Here is a 7,292-nt window from a genome sequence, read left to right as displayed (position 1 = left end):
CCAGTGCTGTGCTGGACCACCACCAGTGCTGTGCTGGACCGCCACCAGTGTTGTTCTGGACCTTCACCAGTGTTGTTCTGGACCACCACCAGTGCTGTGCTGGACCGCCACCAGTGCTGTGCTGGACCACCACCAGTGCTGTGCTGGACCACCACCAGTGCTGTGCTGGACCACCACCAGTGCTCTGCTGGACCGCCACCAGTGTTGTTCTGCACCAACACCAGTGTTGTGCTGGTCCAGCTGCTGGATATAATCACTGAACGCTGATATATACTTTTTTGGTTACCTGGAGTTCTATATATCAAAAATACAATAATACTCTTCCCGAGTCTCAGATATAAGAAAATCAATTTTAAAATTGTCAACAGCAAATGTTTCAATTTTTGGTACATGGAAAAATATTCTCCAATAGAAATTCGTGGAAAAATCAGACTGGGAGGAACTCTCAAATGGAAATTAGCTGTCAGATCAAGTACTCTCAGTGCCAGCCAGTGAATGAGTACCAGGCACCCCTACTACCACAACATAGGCAGCTGGCAGCTCGATGGTCTCCCGCGGTGAACGTATATAAGAAGGTGAGGGAGGCTCTGACGAGGCAGTCTGGTGGAGGTGGTCGTGCAAGAGAGAGGCACTTGGGAAACGCACTCAACCCAGCTACTGTCTCACCCTCCTTGTCAGCCTTCTACACAAGAGGTTAGTTGATAGACTTTCTACCCGCTTAGAAACTAACACATCTGCCTTCTACACTAGGGGTCAGTTGACAGACTTCCTACCATCTCGTACACTAGCAGACATAACAGTGGTGGAATACAGTAAGCTCACTCAAAGCTTAGTAAACTTAATTGCAGGAAGTGCGTGTAAAACTGCAAGACCAGCCCGAGATACCTTCACAACTATCACTCACTATAGAGAGAGAAGCTTTGCGGTAGATGTTATTATATACCCACACAACGTGCGGTTAATATATACTGACACAATGTGCGGTTACTGTGTATCCACACAATGTGCGGTTACTATTTACTGTACTGGCCAGTTACTATATACCGTATGGGCGCATCCAGGGTCCGTACAGGTCCTTGACTGGCCCATACGGGCCTCGGACTGGTCCATACTGTCGTTCCCACACTCCAGCGGCTGTATCAACGCTGGCAGTACTAATGTAGATAAATGGCTCAGAGAACCGACAAGTTGATAAATCAGACACATGTGCAACACTTGGGTATCTTTACTGAGGAAACGTTTCGCCACACAGTGGTTTCATCAGTCCATACAAAAAGAATGATTAAAAATCAGGATCATTAATCTACAACCATTCTTCTTTTCACTGGACTGATGAAGCCACTGTGTGGCGAAACGTTTTCACAGTAAAGACATCCGAGTGTTGCACATGTGTCTTGATTTACCAATGTGCACCTAGGTAGTGCGTCACACACTGGTAAACTCCACGGCGTCGTCCACCCAGGTTTCACTATGTGACGCCCGTGAAGTCTTCTTTATGAAGGAAAATCATAATATTGACCATGATGTTTTATAAGATATTATTGGATAGGGATGTTATAGTCCTGGAGGTGGGAAGTACAGTGCCTGCACTGTGAAGGACGGATTGGGATGTTATAGTCCTGGAGGTGGGAAGTACAGTGTCTGCACTGTGAAGGAGGGATTGGGATGTTATAGTCCTGGAGGTGGGAAGTACAGTGCCTGCACTGTGAAGGACGGATTGGGATGTTATAGTCCTGGAGGTGGGAAGTACAGTGCTTGCACTGTGAAGGAGGGATTGGGATGTTATAGTCCTGGAGGTGGGAAGTACAGTGCCTGCACTGTGAAGGACGGATTGGGATGTTATAGTCCTGGAGGTGAGAAATACAGTGCTTGCACTGTGAAGGACGGATTGGGATGTTATAGTCCTGGAGGTGAGAAATACAGTGCTTGCACTGTGAAGGAGGGATTGGGATGTTATAGTCCTGGAGGTGAGAAATACAGTGCTTGCACTGTGAAGGAGGGATTGGGATGTTATAGTCCTGGAGGTGAGAAATACAGTGCTTGCACTGTGAAGGAGGGATTGGGATGTTATAGTCCTGGAGGTGGGAAGTACAGTGCTTGCACTGTGAAGGACGGATTGGGATGTTATAGTCCTGGAGGTGGGAAGTACAGTGTCTGCACTGTGAAGGAGGGATTGGGATGTTATAGTCCTGGAGGAGGGAAGTACAGTGCCTGCACTGTGAAGGAGGGATTGGGATGTTATAGTCCTGGAGGTGGGAAGTACAGTGCCTGCACTGTGAAGGAGGGATTGGGATGTTATAGTCCTGGAGGTGGGAAGTACAGTGCCTGCACTGTGAAGGAGGGATTGGGATGTTATAGTCCTGGAGGTGGGAAGTACAGTGCTTGCACTGTGAAGGAGGGATTGGGATGTTATAGTCCTGGAGGTGGGAAGTACAGTGCTTGCACTGTGAAGGAGGGATTGGGATGTTATAGTCCTGGAGGTGGGAAGTACAGTGCCTGCACTGTGAAGGAGGGATTGGGATGTTATAGTCCTGGAGGTGGGAAGTACAGTGCCTGCACTGTGAAGGAGGGATTGGGATGTTATAGTCCTGGAGGTGGGAAGTACAGTGCCTGCACTGTGAAGGAGGGATTGGGATGTTATAGTCCTGGAGGTGGGAAGTACAGTGCCTGCACTGTGAAGGAGGGATTGGGATGTTATAGTCCTGGAGGTGGGAAGTACAGTGTCTGCACTGTGAAGGAGGGATTGGGATGTTATAGTCCTGGAGGTGGGAAGTACAGTGCTTGCACTGTGAAGGAGGGATTGGGATGTTATAGTCCTGGAGGTGGGAAGTACAGTGCTTGCACTGTGAAGGAGGGATTGGGATGTTATAGTCCTGGAGGTGGGAAGTACAGTGCTTGCACTGTGAAGGACGGATTGGGATGTTATAGTCCTGGAGGTGGGAAGTACAGTGCTTGCACTGTGAAGGACGGATTGGGATGTTATAGTCCTGGAGGTGGGAAGTACAGTGAAGGAGAGATGACGATGTTGCCGCTCAAAGAGTCATTTAAATTGTTAAGTCTGCACACTTCTTAAAAAAAAATCTATTGAAGGAGTGATGGTGAATGTATTTCTTTTTCTATGGATCACCTCTAATTCCTCATAATTGCCATTAATTATACTACCTTTATTAACTGTTTTCTAGTTCCTTGGTGTTAGGATACTCGACTTATAACTGAAAGGACGAAGGTTCGAGTCCTGGGAAGGGCCAGGCGTGTGGGCAGACTTCCTTACACATGTTACTCTTGTTCACCTCCAAGTAAATAGATACCTGGGTGATAGTCGACCATTGTGGGTCATATCCTTTCTTGTACGTTTGGCAGGACTACCTGAAGTAGGAAAACAGCTCTTATAAGAACATAAGAATGGAGGAACACTGCAGCAGGCCTACTGGCCCATGCAAGGCATGTTCTTCTCAAAATCATTCCCTCACACCTATTTGTCTAGCCCTTTCCCAGAGTCACCCAAGCATGTGCTGCAATACCTCACTCAGGTACTAATCAATCCCAGTTCTTTTCACTCACATATTTATCTAATCTCATTTTAAACTACCTTAGGTTGCAATTTCTATTAACCTATTTGACAGACTGTTCCACACATCTTCAATTCTTTTAGAAAACCAGTAAATATCTTCTGTTACGAAGAAAATGAGGAACCTAAGGGACTTTAAGCCTTGTCCCGGAGCATATAAGGAATGCAAAACATTCGAAAATAGACTACCCCAGGGTTACCTTGATACCCTCACAAAGCGCTAAACCAGTGTTCACTGCTCCAGGTTTGATTATCGGAGGGATCAGGAAAAAATTCACTTTTAGAAAAATAATTAAAAATTCATAATATATATATATATATATATATATATATATATATATATATATATATATATATATATATATATATATATATATATATGTATATATATATATATATGTATATATATATATATATATATATATATATATATATATACATATATATATATATATATATGTATATATATATATATATATAATATATATATATATATATGTCGTGCCGAATAGGCAGAACTTGCCATCTTGGCTTAAATAGCAACGCTCATCTTGCCATATAGGACAAGTGAAAATTTGTGTATGCAATAATTTCGCCAAAATCATTCTGAACCTAACGAAAAAAATATATTTCACTGTGTTTGTTTAGTATTAAATTACTGTAAACAAATCTAAAATATATTTTGTTTGGTTAAGCTAAAATAAATTACGCTTGTTATAATAAGGTTAGGTAAGTTTTCTAAGTTCCTTTTGGTGCAAAATTATAAATTTTTACATCAACATTAATGAAAAAAATATATCTTTAAACGTATAAGAGAAAATTTTAGAAATGACTTAATTTTAAATGAGTTCTTGCTAATTGACCAGTTTTACACACATATATATATATATATAAGGTTATGAGGATAACAAAAAGATTAGGTGATGAAAGATTGAATATCAGATTGGAGGGAGAGAGTATGGAGGAGGTGAACGTATTCAGATATTTGGGAGTGGACGTGTCAGCGGATGGGTCTATGAAAGATGAGGTGAATCATAGAATTGATGAGGGAAAAAGAGTGAGTGGTGCACTTAGGAGTCTGTGGAGACAAAGAACTTTGTCCTTGGAGGCAAAGAGGGGAATGTATGAGAGTATAGTTTTACCAACGCTCTTATATGGGTGTGAAGCGTGGGTGATGAATGTTGCAGCGAGGAGAAGGCTGGAGGCAGTGGAGATGTCATGTCTGAGGGCAATGTGTGGTGTGAATATAATGCAGAGAATTCGTAGTTTGGAAGTTAGGAGGAGGTGCGGGATTACCAAAACTGTTGTCCAGAGGGCTGAGGAAGGGTTGTTGAGGTGGTTCGGACATGTAGAGAGAATGGAGCGAAACAGAATGACTTCAAGAGTGTATCAGTCTGTAGTGGAAGGAAGGCGGGGTAGGGGTCGGCCTAGGAAGGGTTGGAGGGAGGGGGTAAAGGAGGTTTTGTGTGCGAGGGGCTTGGACTTCCAGCAGGCATGCGTGAGCGTGTTTGATAGGAGTGAATGGAGACAAATGGTTTTTAATACTTGACGTGCTGTTGGAGTGTGAGCAAAGTAACATTTATGAAGGGATTCAGGGAAACCGGCAGGCCGGACTTGAGTCCTGGAGATGGGAAGTACAGTGCCTGCACTCTGAAGGAGGGGTGTTAATGTTGCAGTTTAAAAACTGTAGTGTAAAGCACCCTTCTGGCAAGACAGTGATGGAGTGAATGATGGTGAAAGTTTTTCTTTTTCGGGCCACCCTGCCTTGGTGGGAATCGGCCGGTGTGATAATAAAAAAAAAAAAAAAAAAAAAAATAATAATAAAATATATATTTATATATATATATATATATATATATATATATATATATATATATATATATATATATATATATATATATATATATATATATATATATATATATATATATATATATATAACACTACAAAACACCCATAACCTTCCTGCAGCACTTTACACTTAAACATTTACACATCGGGTCATCGCCAGGCTAAAACATAGAAGAAAACAAAAAGAAATATCCATATATAAATATGGTGTTAGGTCACAGTGGGTCACAGTGGGCGCCATTAACTCACTCCACTCACTAGCTTCTTAGGAAAACCTTATTAACTCACCCAAATTCACTTTCCCTCCGCCACTCCACAACAAGCGCTAGGCTCCTAACAGACCCCTGGTAAGCATCATGGTGGACTAAAAAATACCCTACGGCGTCAACTTGCTGACCAAAAAAAAAGTGTGGAATACTTAGCTCTGGGGGACTTTTTTGCCCTCCATGATGCTTATTCAAGGCTGTTCCCAGGTGACCACATACAGTCACTCAGACCCCAGGCTGATCCCACACTCCAGTGGAAACTAAGTCACGCTGTGACTTAACTTAAACTTAAAGTTAGCTTAAAGTGCCCACCAGCTGTTAACATTATTTATAAAATTATGACGCATTTGTCCACAATGCAGAAACCTGCATAATACCTAGTTATTATTTGATTTGATATCCTTAGTACTATATTTATATAGCCTTTGTTTATATCCATTTTCCACTTGTATACTTAATGATGTCTCTCCTCATCAACGTCTCTCAAGAGACAGTGAAGGTTTATGTCTCTCAGTTGATCCTCGTATGACAGATTCCTTATACAACTGATAAATTTTGTCATTCTGTATATGTTCTCCAATGTATTTATGTCTATTCTGTAGTATGGCGACCAAAACTGAAATGCATAATCTAAGTGAGGCTTTACTAGTGATGTATAGAGCTGTAAAATAACTTCTGGACTTCTTCTACGTATTTATTCTTCTTGATATAAATCCAAGTAATCTGTTAGCCTCTTGCGTACCTTAGGCACTGATGTCTTGGCTTCAGATTTTTTTTGATCATGAATTCCAATCTATTCACATTCTGTATGATCAAACTCTACATCACCTGTTTTATAACTACGAGGCTACGAGGGTTATTTTCATTCCCAAGGATTAGGATTTTACACTTGTCCACACTGAATCACTGTATCTGCCACTTTTCAGACCATGACATTAATTTGTCCAAATCCTTCTGAAAATCAACGGTATTCTTCTCAGAATCTATTATTCGCCCTATTTTGTGTCATCAGAGAATTTACTCCTGTCACTAGTAATTCCTTCATCAAGGCCATTAATGCAAATTATGAACAACAACGGGCCCTTAACTGATCCTTGCGGCACGACAAGGCCTCAGTAATACAAACGCTCTGCTGTCTATTGGTCAGCCATGCCCAGAACCTTGCCTCCTGTACCATGAATTGTCACTTGTCTTAACAGTCTTTTTTTGAGGTGCTCCAACGACAGCCTTACTGAAACCCAGATAAACATCATATTATTTATCATTGTCCATTAATTTAAATACTTTACTGAAGAACGTCAGTATATTTGTCAGGCAAGAACGACCTCTTGTGAATCCATGCTGACATTTATTAATAAAATTTAGCTGATTAAGATGACTTCTAATAATATCGACTGTAACTGTTTTTAATAATTTTCCTACTCTAGACATCAGGCATATTGGACGGTAATTTGATAGAACTAGCTTATCCCCTGACAGGAATTACATTAGTCATCTTCCACACCTCCGGTACAACACCAGTTTAGGTCGTTGAGTTAGTCTCGTTAGCGGCTGACTTGCAATCTTTAAGTATCCTTGAATAAAGTTCGTCGGGGCCCGAGGACTTA

General features: G+C 41.6%; 1 protein-coding gene across 1 annotated transcript in view; it reads left to right on the top strand.

The window, feature by feature from the left end:
- Positions 1-595: 595 nt before the first annotated feature.
- Positions 596-7,292, top strand: part of LOC128693642 (uncharacterized) — an 81,657-nt gene continuing 74,960 nt past the window's right edge. Inside the window, exon 1 of the mRNA XM_070082086.1 lies at positions 596-693. The gene's annotated coding sequence lies outside the window, so the exon portion shown is untranslated. The remainder of the gene's footprint in view (positions 694-7,292) is intronic.

Source organism: Cherax quadricarinatus, chromosome 6 (genome assembly GCF_038502225.1).
Source record: "Cherax quadricarinatus isolate ZL_2023a chromosome 6, ASM3850222v1, whole genome shotgun sequence".
Lineage (NCBI taxonomy): Eukaryota > Metazoa > Arthropoda > Malacostraca > Decapoda > Parastacidae > Cherax > Cherax quadricarinatus.
This window is presented reverse-complemented; position numbering and strand designations above follow the sequence as displayed.